The sequence below is a fragment of the Tetrao urogallus genome (genome assembly GCF_951394365.1).
Source record: "Tetrao urogallus genome assembly, chromosome: 4".
Lineage (NCBI taxonomy): Eukaryota > Metazoa > Chordata > Aves > Galliformes > Phasianidae > Tetrao > Tetrao urogallus.
In genome coordinates, this window is record NC_136817.1 from 9,748,644 (window position 1) to 9,763,057 (window position 14,414).

General features: G+C 46.4%; 1 protein-coding gene across 1 annotated transcript in view; it reads right to left on the minus strand.

The window, feature by feature from the left end:
* The window catches only part of MAML3 (mastermind like transcriptional coactivator 3), a gene marked incomplete at both ends in the record, with an annotated part of 196,798 nt that overhangs the window by 38,332 nt on the left and 144,052 nt on the right, over positions 1-14,414 (minus strand). The window lies entirely within an intron of this gene.

The window sequence follows — 14,414 nt, forward strand, 5'->3', positions numbered from 1 at the left end:
TATTAAAAAGCCTCGGCTCCTTAGCGGGCAGGATTTATCAGCGCCACATTTTCTACTTGACAGGGCAAGCAGGCAATGCCTGCTGCAGGTAAGCTGGAGAACAGAACAGTGCTTTGCGACCTTCCTCTCGTCCTTCGTGGGGCCGCTGGCCCAGCCACCAGCCGGAGGTGCGGAAGCCCAGCACTGAGTGAAGTGATGGGTGCTGTGCGCTGCAGCCCCCAAACCAGAACGCTGCTGCAAGAGCAAGGGAAGCACAACAAAGCTCCATTAGCCTTTTTCCCTTCGGTGATAGCCGGAAAGGCCATTTCCAGCTTTTGGTAAAACACATAAACATCTTTCATCGTGTCACTGACCTAAATATAGATGATTACTTCAAAGCAAGTGAAAAAAGAGATGGGGAAAGAGCCCAGTTCTTACACCTTCACACGCTAGGAAACCCTACAAGCAGAGTGCAGTACAAAGGAGCCACAGAGAACCAGTTAGATGTGACAGAAGTGTGAGAGAAAGGCCTTTTCTCATAGATCATACTGATGGGCCACAAACCTCAGACCTCAAGGCATGCTTTTAAAGTGTGACAGGAGCCTGTGCCATGCTGGCACCTCAGCACCAAAGCAAGGAATTGCGCTGGAGCATGTTTTCTCCTGGGTCACCCTCAAATCAAAGCAATGCTGCACTCCTTTTCTTGTTGTACAAACCCACACCTGCTGGCCCAGCACATGGGGATGTGCAGGCAAGCCCTTCAGTGAGCTCTCTTTGCTCTATTGCAACTCTAGCACTGAACATCAGCAACAAGTCACAAAGTCTCCACATTTAGCACGTCCTACATCTGAACCACAGCTTCATGCTTTGTGACCCTCACAGTAGACAGAATTAGTTCCTTAATTGCCCCCTGCCTCAGTTTACCCATGTACATAAATGACACATCAGTAGCATATACAGAAAAGCGACATCCTGGGATGGTGATCCAAGCAATAGGGGCTTGCAAAGCCATTTGTGCATATTGGTGACAGCGTGCTGTTCGTTTTAAATCAGTGAACACAAACACTACATGTAGTGAGTCAGAGCTGCTGTCACAGTTTCAGCTTACTCTTCATTCTCCTCAGTCACAGGGAGCTTTGGTAAGGGGGCTTCAGGAGTCGCTCTCGTTTACGCTGCAGAAAAATGAATTCTCATTAATGAAACCGGATATACTTTAACAAAGAGTTTATTATGACAAGAGTCAGTGTCATAAGCTCTTGTTGCTCACTGTCCCCCTAAGTGTTCTACGTATGGCTTTACAAGCCTTACAAGCCACATTCTAGTTGAGGCTGCCAGAGAACGCCTTCATTCAGACTGAAACAAACTCCTGCTTCCCAGTGCAACGATGTCCTGCATTTGCAGTACCAGGCTTGATTCTGCTGAGACAAGGCAGAAGTACGGCTCAACCAATCTGCTGTACCTGCTCTGAGACATGACTGTCTTGCAAAGTCTTAAGAAACCCTAAGTTTTGTCTCTTGAAAGGCAGGGACCGTACCAACCCAAATCCAATGCACCTATTGACCTTGTTACAGAACAACCACGCAGACTACAATGTTGACTGACTCCCAAGGAACATACAAGATCATTTTTTAAAGAAATCAAAAAAATCTTAACTAATGACAGGTTTTTGTTTCCCACTAACGTAGATTGGTTGTTTCCATCAATTCAGGTGAGATCAACACTGCATGTTTTCTGCATCAGAAAGAAAAAACCCAAGCAGCTGGATGCAGGTGGCTAAGGCAAGTTCTCCCCCAGGGGACATGAGGTTTGCAGGGAACCAGCCCTAACACCACAAATGGGCCCAGCTGGCACTGGCATCCTCATGAGGGCCTACGGCTGACAGCAGATGGTGTCTTTCACTGGGATCCCCAGGTTGAACAAGACCAAGCAGTGGTTTGAATCTCAGCTGCCTGGAGTCATTCTTGACTCACCTTCATGAGCAAACACCTTCAAGAACGGAAACATCTGAAATGGTTTTGTGCAATTCCACAGTAGCATGGCAGATTATAAACTACACTGTACAGTAATTGCTGGGAAGTCCTGGAAATCACTCTGCCTCTGCCACGGAGGACCCATGTTTAGAGAAGAGTCTCTCAATACCATTTCTCTTCCTGATCCTACTTCCAACCACCACTAGAATTAACAAGCTACTGAAGGCTACAACTAGTGCCAAATCCCATATTCCTTGTCTCACAAAATACCTACTGCTTATCAGAGGAAAAGAAATGCTGTACTTCTAATGCACAACAAAATTTGCTTTATTTTTTTTTCCTCAGAAAACCTCAGATATTCTTGCACTACAGGCTACTTCTTATGCTTCATAAACATGCTGTCTGATGCAGTGGAATCTGCATAGCACCAGGGCCATAAAATCTGCTGAAATGTGACCATCTGAAATGGCTAGGAATACTTCTCCAGCACTGCCCCAGCCCTGAGGATGCACCCAGCTGCATCCTGAGTGGAAAGGCATTTGAGATGGCTCAGGTGCCCTCTGTGATGGGTGCTTGCAGGATGGGGGTTCTGCGCTTGCTGACTTTCATGGTGCTTGCTGCACATCTGTGCAAGTGAGAAATCTATCTGAACGTGTGGGGAAGAGTTCTGCAGGAGGGATTGGTTTTTCACAGCAGGCACCAACCAGACTGCCAGCTCTCTCTCATGTTTCATTATGGCTCTTTCTAAGAAGCAAGACGCTCCGGACAAGACATGCTTTAAAACCTCTTATCAACCACACCAGGCTTGAAGAGAAAAGCTGAAGAAGACACAAGGCCAATGCTCAGTCCACAGAGGCAAACAGTGGCAGAGCATTCTTCTCTTAGAGGTTTAATGTACCCTTTATATTTACACCTTGCTCCCCCTTATCATGCTGCTTAGCAGCCTCTTTAGCATTTTAGCTCCAGGTGAAAACGCACTCACCCCTACACAAATCACTGCTTTCACAGTCCCTACTGAACATCTCTCACCAGAGTTAACACTCAGAAGATGTACGCCCTGAAGTTAAGCCTGCTGGGTCAAAAGCAGGGGAACTAATGGGAACTTGGTTATCAAAACCGCCCTGGGGAAATGCTGCAGTTTTTCAGGAAATTTGTATGAAAATTACCTGTAAACACACAAAGCATACAAGCACACGGGCACAGGCAGAGACTGCGTAAACTGTTTGACTGTGAGCACCCTCACACACAAGCTATTTGCACAAGGAAAAGACCCACAGGCATGAAGAACACAATCATCTCTCACTGTTCTCCCTGCTTGTGCTGTCACAGAGTTCCTACTGCTGCGCCTAGCTGCAGTGCTTCACTCCTCTGCAGCCCAGCCTGGCCAAGCAGGTCCCCCCTGCTCCCAGCAGGACCCCCGCAGCAGTGAGAGCAGCACTGCTGCATGAAGCGAGACAGTGCTGCATGGCCGTGGCCAACTGCAGGGATGAAAAACTGGACAAAGAAGGCCTGAAAATGCAAGAATTGGAGTTAGCCAGCATCCAGCAGAGACAGGCTTGCTCTACCGATTAAGAACCTGGAAATCAGATCCATGGTTTGCCCCTTTTAAGCTAGGTGAGGGTGTTGGTATTACAGCTCCTCACCATCAGACAGACATCTTCCTGAGACTGCTTGTTGTGTCATTAATGCGTGTGCATTATCACATCGTGATCAGCTCAATATCCCATCTCTTATCTAATGTGTAAATACTAATTTGAGGGTTCATGGAGTACACAGCTATTTTACTTTCAGTTAAAAAAAAAAAAAAAAAGAGAGAGAGAGGAGGAGGCCTGGCATCATAACAGTAATTTATGATTTTACTGGTGTATTATCATCGGGTAATAAGAGCAACTCGAAACTGCCAATTATCTCATAAGAGGGGTATCACCTTTTCTATTTTGAATGACTCCGTCGATAAATGCAGGCTCTGCTTGCTAACACTCCGCCACATAATCAGTGGCCTTCCAGCAGGAGAGATGAGAGCAGAAGAAAGAGAAAAGCCAAGCCGGCGAGGAGACAAGCCCAGCCCAGGGCTCAGCAGCGCAGAGCAGGGGAGGAGGAGGGGGGGACGGGAGGAATCGCCCCGAGCAGTCGGCAGGTCACACACACACAGTGTGCAACAGCAACCCAGGTTTACAAAGAGACATCTGTTCCATTACTTCGATGCATTGTGGCTAATTACATCCTGGCCCGTCTGTGAAATGACAGCCACTTATTCTCCAGTGAACCGTAAAATCTGTACATGTTCAGTGTGGGCAGCGGGGAGTGAGAGGGGAGCAGGGAGTGGGGGAAGGATGGAGAGGGAAGACTGGGAGAAAGGCACAGGAGGAGCGTCAAGGACACATCCGGCATCTCTTGGGCCGCGGTGCCAGCGGCCAGGAAGGGGCCAGAGAAGGCAAGCTGCTCCCAACAGCAGGGCTAGCACAGTGCTGCATTCTGAGTGCAGGACTGCTACACCCCAAACTTTCCACTCGCCTCTCAAAGGCTTTGCCTTTGGTGAGGGAGCAAGGTGGTGCCAACACAAATGGCACCAAGTGAGCGGCGGGTGCAATTTACCTAGAGATTTCTGCAGTCTTTCTGCCAGTGCTGTCTATACCTTCCTTACCTGTCAGTCTGGCAGCTTTGTTAGAGGCTATTATCCTATGCACCAATTTAATTTTAGACTTGGATGAATTAAAAAAAGGACGTCTCATCTCCCGTCACCTCCCACAGATTTTCAGTAATCTGAAGAAAACTGCAAGAAAATAAATCTCATCTCAACTTTTCCATGTGACAAAATGGGACTCGTGCTCAAAAGCACGATCGTAAACCACTGAGTCAGGTAACAAAACACAAATAGTATTTCGAGACTTTGAAAATGTAATCCAAGGTATGGCACGAGTTTTGGTGGCTCGGGGTGATGTAAGCAGCCCATCAAACTGCTGGGGTGGCAATTAAAAGAATGGCTATGTGGTTAGGAGAGAAGGGCAGGCTACAAACAAAGACTGGCTGCATGCTGACAGCTGAGCAGCTCTATAACCAGAGGCACTGCTTTTGTTCCACGATTTCTGTGGAAAGCATCACCTTTCAATTAAGGCAACTAAAGCTTGTAGATCTGGGCAGAATTTGTTCAGTGTGATGAATCGCTCGCTCCCACAATTGAAACAAAACTAAGTGCCAGGCACAGAGAAGGGAGGTAAAGAGGACTGCTCCTATCTTTTACGAGCTGAAGCTGTAGAAATCTGACGAGGTCTAGGCACAGAATTGCAGCAGCCAAACTAAAGAAAACTAAGATGCTTTGGGATGGGATTTCTTCCCGCATTTGCTTATGGGCTAAGAAGGACATTAATCCATCTGAATCCCTGACTGCACCATATCCTGCAGGTGTTATGGACATTCAAGACGGTCAGATCTGGACGGGAAGAAAAATATAATTAATCTCCATTCACTTACACGATACACAAACAGATGCAGAAAAAGGGAAGCACTGTAGGAGGCTGGTTCATGTTCACAGCTCAAAGCGAAACCACCTAAGGCTGAAACAACAGGAAAAGTAGTGCAAGCATGGTGCTTTTGCTCTGACTTTAAAACCGGCCTCTGTAGCTGTTGGCAAACCAACGTAGCGGGGGAAAAAAAAGAATAATTCCTGCCAGATTAGAAGTAAAAGAAACTGGAAAATTTAATGGATTTTTCATTAAAATGCTCACCACTTCTTCCAATTTTTGGTCTGCATTCTGTGGTTTCTGTTTTTATCCTTTCCTGACAAAGGCTTCAGTACTTCTCAAGGCCAAAATGAATATTTCTAGTCACCTCGTTTGCAAAACACAAGTCACAACCTCTCTCGCAGCACCTTACTCATGAGGCTCGTACCATCCGGCTGCGGTCAAGCTGGGATCCTCCAGCAGGGATCCTCCTGTGCAAAGGCAGCAGCACCTCCACTTGGTGCTGCATGGAGGGATGGCTTCACAGAGGACAGAGGGGCCGGCCAGGGTTTTGCAGGATTTCGCCAAGGGTAGACGCAGAAGCCCCTACGCTTGTGAGCTCTGCTAGCAGTTGGCATGGACCACAGCTGGCAAAACTCAAAGGTAAAGCACGGCTCCTCAGAAGCACCTGCTTTGACTGACAGATTTAAAGCAAGGGGCTCGATATCACTGTGCTTGACAAAAGCTGGAAAGCCATTAAAATGCATCTGGGGAACTGAGCAGTGTCAGTCTGACTCAGAATGGATGATATATCCATCTTACCAATTTCACTGCACAACAGGCAACCGGAGAAGGCAAACCGAGGGGAAGGAGAGGGCTGAGTGAGCTGAATTCAATCTTGTGGTGTGTGTCTCTGCCTTAACAGCTGGCACTTAGCCTATGGATAAATACTGGATTTCATTTTCCATGGACATCAGGTTGCCTTTCCTCACCAGCCCCAAACCCACCCTCACAAAAGAACAACTTCAAACAGAAAAAGAAGCTCGCAGTGTGTAACTCTACAAAGAGCTTACAGGAAGGATTTTCAGTAAATTAATATCATCGGCAACCATACAGTTCACAGAAGCTCACAGCCTTTTGGTGTAAACTGCGATTTAGTTGGCTAACACGCTAAGTGTTAAGATCCGGTGACCTCAATTATACTTTCCCTTCCCTGCATGTGCAGTGGGAACCTCCTCCCCATGCTGCCATAACAATGAACTTAGCTTCTACCTTGTTTTTGTTGTACGTATTGACCTACCACTTCTGATCATTCGTCTGTGCACGATCTTCTTCACAGCATCTTAGCCTGCTCTAGTGTCTGAAGCACCAAATATTTTACAGTAGGTTATCACAAGTTCAACTTAATGAGAATCAAGGCAGCATATTGGGTACAGGCCCAGGATTGATCTTGAGTTCATTCTGGTTTGAAAAGATTAAAAGGTACATCCCCCTCCTCCATTTTATTTTTCACTTGCATTTCACATTGTCTATGGACACCCAAGGTGAGCTTTTCCTCTCTTCTGCAAAAGCTACAACAAGTGGAGGAGAGCACGAGTGACATTACAGGAGCCATACGTGAAAAATGAAGCAATGGGAGAAGGAAGGGTTTTTAATCATTCCACTTAGAATGCTGCTTCCCCCTGAGTTTGTGAAGTGTGAATTCTTGCTTATATCTATTTCAATAAGAAATGAAAAATTTGTAACAAAGGACATCTGTTCTGCAAATGCAAAGCTCCCAGCTCTTCACTAAAGATGAAAAAATGTCTCAGAGAGCTTCAGGAGTTTCTCTGTCAGAAAGCAGAGATATTCTTGAGACCTGTAAGGCAAAGTGAAATACACCTGCTCTCTTCAGAATGCACCCTTCTTCCCCCACAGCTGCCTGATGTGAAAGCCTATTCAAGCCATTTTTTCCCCAGCTACAAAATAAAGGTGACCAGCAAAAGATTTTAAAGATACGGCTCTATACTTCCTCTTAGGTAAATTCTTCAAAGACAAGGGAGGCATGACTTTGCAAAAGCCGAAAGCATTCACAAACGGCAGTTGCAAAAGAGCAAAGTGCTTAATTCCACCCCCGAGAACGTTCCTTTCTTACAGAGAGATGCCACCACTACGAGGCTTCCCAGTTCTACCCTCCACACAGCACCTGAGACAGCAGCACCAAGAGAAGGCAGAGGCACGCACTGACTTTCTCCGGGGGAGAAGGCAGCAAACCAACGGCTATTTCTTCTCTGCTGCCTGGGCGCAGTGTCACTACCAGGGCAATCAGAGAGCAGTGCACTAGAAAAGAAGAAAACCATTGTTGTGCCTTAAAGAAAAGAACTGGAGGGGAATATTTGCTTGATTTGGGCCTGACACCATATGGTACAAAGCGATGCCATGCACTTGGGTTTACTGGGTTTTCAGAGCGCAGAGCTCTGGAATTACTGAAATGCGTACTGCCAGAATAAAACTGATCAGTCTGGGTCCCTGCCTGAGGCCAGTGTCCCAGTGGAGATGGAGCACCGGGGGCTGGCCTGCAAGTGCTCTGGGCTTGGTCCAGCAGTCCCAGCGTGCCAGCCAGCCCTCCCGGCTGGCTGTGATTAGCAATGCTGTATGCCAGCAAAGCCAGCATGGAAAGTCAATCACCTGTCCGCCGTTACAAAAGGAAGGTCACTTCAGGAGAAAGGTCGGTGGCTGGGACCACTGCAGGGGACAGTGGATGCTCTCTAAATGGTACCCTGCGAATAAATCCATGTCCTAATCCCAGGGCTTCTAGCCTTCACCAACACAAGCACTCAGAAACTATATACTCAAAATGATCCAGAATACTAAGACCTCTCTCCGAGCCCCAGCTCTGGGACGCCAGCTCTCCGGTTAACCCTTCCCACCCAGGCTCCCCTGCCTGCCTCACGGAGCGGGTTTGTTGTTCCCACAGTACACTATTTGTTGAAATAAATATGGAAATAAGGCTGAGCAAGACAGCCAAGACAGCTAGACTGAAATAAATTCATCACTCATGGGCTCTCAAGGGAAGAAAACCACGCATTTTTTCTAAATGATTATTTCTGAAGCACTGAAGGAATGGCTATATCACTAATGAGGCCAGTGCTCCATGACTGCTGATTATAAATGACCTAAAAAGAGACAAGGGGATGGTGTATGTGTGTATAGGGGGATGGGGAACGAGATGAATTGTTCTTCCTCAGGATCCGGAATCATCTCCCCAGGCTCCTCAAAAGTCTGAGAGCATCTGTAGTTCACCACAACGGCAGGCCTGGCATATTTACAGCCGCGCCAGGAAGTTTGGGCTGCGGCGCTGTGCAGCGGTAACAAATAAGCACACCATCCCTCTCTTCCCTTGATAGGTCACTGTCTGTTCACTGCAATAATAACTAAAAAGGAAAACGAGCCCTCTCGGTTGCCCTTGGGTCTAAATTATAGGTCCTGCCAGTTGAAGCAGTCCGACTTGAGGCAAGAGGAGGCTAAAGCTGGTAATAAGATTCACTTGTGTCTTCTCTCGCTCGCTAATTCCCATGGAAACAAGCAACTCACGACAAATGACTAAAGGATGCTTGCAAAAATCTTACTCATATGTTTTGCTGCCTACCTTCCCCCACACCTTCGGGCTGAATGATTAGAGATGCATCACACAGGCAGCGCTCCCAGAACATGGCTAACTGCTGAACAGGACAGGACAGCCACATGCACAAGCGGTCAGGATGCGAGCCAAAAGCAGCAAACCCAGCAGCGTGAATTCAGACAATAATACAGCCATTTCGCTGCAGCTTTCAGATTCTTAGCGGTATTAATTATGTCACATGCTTTGTAGAGGTGACAGCATCCAGAAGAAAAGATAATCTAAGGGACAGCCCCTAATACACAATCTGACCTATCACCCAAATCTGGGAGTACTGGGAAGATGGGATTGCTTATTTATCTTACAGAGCTTTCTTTCAGCTTGTTTTATACACAGCAATTGCCAGGACACCTTAAAGAATGCAGATCTGAAAACGGGCTTCTGCAGGAGCTCAGACAAAGGAGCCCTGACAGTTATTAGATGGATTACAGTCATGCACCACTGGCAGAGGTTTCCCAACACCATCTGAAAACTGTTTCCTTCTGAGGGCAGCAATGTCTTCTCACAAAAGCCGGTGGGCTTTGGGACAGGCAACTTTGCTTCTGTCAAAACCCTTCTGCCTTGCGCCCTGACCTACGGCAGCAAGCGACACGTTAGCAGAACTGGAGGGCTTCTATCTTTCTTCTGTTCCCTGTTTTGGCTGATTGGAGTGGCTTGTTGCAGAAGATTTACTGCACCTTGAAGAGCAGTTACAGACCATTTTCACCCCTTTGGGAGAAACTGTCCTCATTTCCTTGGGGTCCAGGATCTCCCTAAGAGCGCTGCAAGTACCTGCACCTTTACAAAACCCTAGTGTGTACAGACCAGAAAAGCAAGGCTGGACACAGCTGCTAAATCCAGAGAGAGGGTAAGAAAAGTTGAACCAACTTTCCTCCTTCTCCCAGGTCATTTGTCACAAGTCTTTATAGCTAATAACCTCTTTGTAAAATTTATAAGCCAAGTTAGAGAATTACAGCATAGGGAAATAGTTCACTAATAGCCTATATAAGGCGGTTTAGAAATCTGGTAGGAAAGAACCACAATATATTAAATTCCCCAGGTTTCAGAAGTTACTGCTGTAGCTGCTGCTCTTTTTAACCCTGTCATATTCAGCTGGCCTAAATCTATGCAAGAATTCATCCCTGATTCTTCTCTGAGAGATGTTCACGCTGCAGCACAGACTCACATGCCAGCTCTGTACCACCAATGCTGGAGCCAGATCCCAGTTCTCCCCTCAAGGCATTACAGACAGGGTTGTCTTCTCCTTCATGCCCCACCACAGACAAGCAAACTTCATTTCCTTTTCCAAAGGCCTTGGGCTATTCCCTCCCAGAAAGTAAATCTGACAGGCAAGTGAAGACCACGAGCTGGGTGTTTCCCCTCTGCCCCTTGCCTGAAGCAGAGAGCATAAAGAAATCACAGCAGATGCTACATCTATCTATCATTTCTGAAGCACTCTAATGAATCTGACCTCAGTCTCTAGCTTTGAAAGTGTAGTGGCTTGTAAATGTAAACAGCTAAAAACTGGTGTCAAGTCAAGTGGTAACAAGGCCGCCGCTGTTTTTACAAGCCTCGTGCACTTAGCAGATAAAAATGAGCTTCCTATCAAAGCCCTTCGCCAGCCGCCGTTATTACCACGAGAGGAAACAATGCCCCGTACAATCGGTGTAACCCGGCGCCACTGATAGGGAGCCCAATTTCTTACAAGCTGTCCATTAGTATGATGAAGAGACTAATAACCGCCACACACAGGTTTTTTATCTTTTCTTCCTCTTCTTGTTGGGCCACTGGCAACTGCTAATAGCTTTCCAGGGCTCCTTTAAACAAACAGAACTAATTACCCCGCACAGTGACACCACGGCTTACAGACAACTAATTATGTCATGGAGGGGTTTCTTAACATGCACATTTATTTGCAGAGGGCCACGTCTAACATGCAGCAAATTTATTCTGTCTTTATGCTATCAGCTGGTACCAAAACAACACTGAATACACGGCAGATCCAGACGACAGAACTTTAGCAGGCAAGCTCTCCCAGGAGGCTAAAAAACAACACATGGAGCACGCATATTACTGAACATGTATAGCAGTGCACTGCTAGCCTCCTGTGCGCTTAATACAGTGCCATGGCACAGGCTGACACTGTTGTGTAAATAAAGCTCTGCTTTTCTTCACTCTCATTTGCTGTATGTTGAACAGGCGAGAAGTATTTGCTATGCCTAATGCCCTGACAACATGCCTCAATAGAGGAATAAAGGAAATCCTTGTACAAAAAAAGCACAGAACCGAACAGATGGACAGCATAAAAGACAAGATACACTGGGAGACTGTTCCACCAGTACGCAAAGAAGAAAGACAGAAGTTAAGTGACTCGCTGTGCGCCATGCAAGCAGCTGGAAGCAAACTTGGAGTTTCCTGATGCTCGCTCCTTTTCCAGACGGGACGGCATCAAACCGAGACCGATTGTTTTGGTTTTTATACTTTGCAGACAGATATCTAACTGACAAGATGGGATTGTACCAAATTATTCAAAGTGGATGTGGCTGTATGCCTTTTTGAGCTCCTAAAAATCTAAAAGGACTTTGTTCTTTAAAGCAAGACGCTGAGTGACAGAATTTTTTTAAGGCGTGCAGCCCCCCCTCCCAACCCCTACATAAAAAGCAAATGAAAACATTTGATTTGCAAGCACTTCTGGACGGCCACGTTACATGAGCAGAAACTCTCTCTCCTCAGAGACAATATTCTGAAAGGATGTAGCAAGGACACCTCTCCACACACACTCATAATGATCCTTAGCATTAACAAGAATTATATGCATAAAAAGCGGCATATATCTTGTTAAGCATGTCTGAGTGACAGATGAACTGATATAAGAGGGCAGAGTATCGTATTTAGAGCTATTAGCTGACTGTCTGGTCAAAATATCTGTGCAGAAATGTGTGCCCAATTATACATGCATTCGATTCTCGTCCACATATCAAGCACGCCTACACCTGCACAAAGAGCAGTGTGCCTGCTTGCTGTTTAAAGAAAACGAGTCAGTGGGATTCGTAAGAAAATGGCAGCCTTCACAAAAGGGGCTTCAAAATGTTACTCGAGATGCAGGCCGCTGTTTTCTGCGATGCTCTAAGGCTCTATTTTCCCTCTAAACAAGAGGATGTTTTAGAGCAGAACTGAACTACAGACAGCAAGCCCGCTGCACAGCTGCAGCAGAAACAGGAGACAGGTAGTTTCCTCAGTGACCAGGCTGACCTTGACTAGCAATGTCAAGATAAAAGCTACGGTGCTTGGCCCTCCACTGTGATTCTACAGAGGTGGGTCACTTGGTTAAGTCTCTCACTGTAAAATCAGACAGCCTGAGCAGAGACAGGCACTAAGAGCACTCTTCCCATTCACATGAGGCATTAGAAGATAACAAGATACGAACAAAAATCTCTGTCGTGGAAACTGAAGGAAAAATGACATGAAAGAGATGAAGAAACAAGGGCACACCATGTCCTTTGTTCCTCAGTGTAATCCCATAGCCCTGCAGCACAGCACCACAGAGAAGAGGACCTCAAGCCACAGCTCACATCAGCAGAGCTGAAGCTTTCAGACTGACAGCCAAGCAGTCCTGCAGTGACTGCTCAAACATGAGTTAGGCAGAGGATGCCCAAACAAACCTGTTGAGACGCACGTGATGTTAGGCATAAAAGAGGTCCAGCCCAGCTTGCACTGAAGGTATCACTACTCAACTTGATTCTGTGCTGGCCAACTTTGGGTCAGCGCCAAGTGACAACAGGAAAGGAACAGAATCTGCACAAATGGTTCATTTCTCTTAAGAGTGGAAAAACAGCTTTGTTAAAGCAAGGAGAAACACAGCCATCCTGAACATGAGCTTCTGCTCGCAATAGCACTCCTCTTGCTTTACACCTCTGATTTGCAGATCAACTTAAAGGAAACTACACAAACCTCCTCAGCAATCATACTCATGACCTAGTTATTGTTTCCCGTGGGAAACTCTGAGGTGTCTCATAGCATTTCTTATGCTAGGATGCAGTATCATTTAGTATCATGAACTGCAAGTCTTGTGTTTTCTCCTTCTGCCTATAGTCGCAGGTGTCAGGTTCAAATTTCCCTTGGTAACCAATACTCTTTTAAAACACAGAGCCTAAGATTCTCCCATACATTGGGTTGGCAGGACACGAGGCCTGCCAAAGACAACACCAGATATCCATGCTAAAACATGAGCTGGAAAACATTGACTGTGGTCTGCAGCTCAAACCACAGTTCTCACTCATCAGCCCTTCTGATCCTCAGAAGTATGCAGGAGACACAAGGAGGTTTTGCATCCACACGAGGCCGGATATTAGGAAAAACTTCTTCTCAGAAAGAGTAATGGAACAGGCTGTCCAGGGAGGTGGCAGAGTCACATCGCTGGAGGTGTTCACATGCAAACTCAGAGGATGCAGTAGGACACATTTGTTCCGCCCAAGCAGCCCATAACAAAAATGAAAAACCTTTGTTTTCTGACATTCCAGGCTGCTGCAGGCTGAAAGGACAGGCTGCCAGTGCCTCTACATGAGCAGGAGCTTCTGAATGGGTGCAGAGACCCACATTTGGGCCACAAGGCAGCACTGGGGGATGTCAAAGATGCCAAAAAACACCAGGCAAACATGCCCTCAGGCAAGCAGGAATTTGTCTATGCCTTTAAAACTTGTATCTTAAATACGTCACCCACACAGTAGTCCGAAGATGGGCAACACGCTCACACCTCCCTTAAGTAGGAAGAAAGCATTTGTTCAAAAAGACTGCCTGTATCTGAGCCACAGGTCATCTCCTGTGTGCAGCTGAGGCAGGGAAACCAGATCCCCCATAGGATGCTCTTCCACATATCACCACGTATGTGAGTGACAGACATATGTGGTGACTACTGACAGGTGGCCTGAAACTTAGAAATTTGTTCCAAGTTGTGACTTCTCAGTTCTGCTGGATGGAGACTCAGAAGCTCTGCATTCTGTAGACAGCATACTGTCTATACAGGGTGCTGAGCCTTGCCTCTCTCCTTCTCTTTCTTCAGGGTATTTATACAGCTTTTTTTTTTTGCTTTTTTTTTTTTTTTCCACCTCACACAGACTGCTTGCAATTGATACAGGAGAAAGTAGAGGTCAGAGGAAGAGTAAAGACACATAATCTAATTTTCATTTTGTCCATTAATCATGCACGATTTCAGCCAGCCATTTAACAAGGTGGAATTCAAAAGCGATTTCTCCACAGATGAGGGGAAATTCACTTTAATTTCTGCTGCTGCACAGAGCAGTCTCTTCTGCTTTCACTGATTCCTCTGGAAAGTGGAATTCCTGTGCCCAAGAAAACCTACACTCACCTGCGGGTTTTGTAAAACGTTTG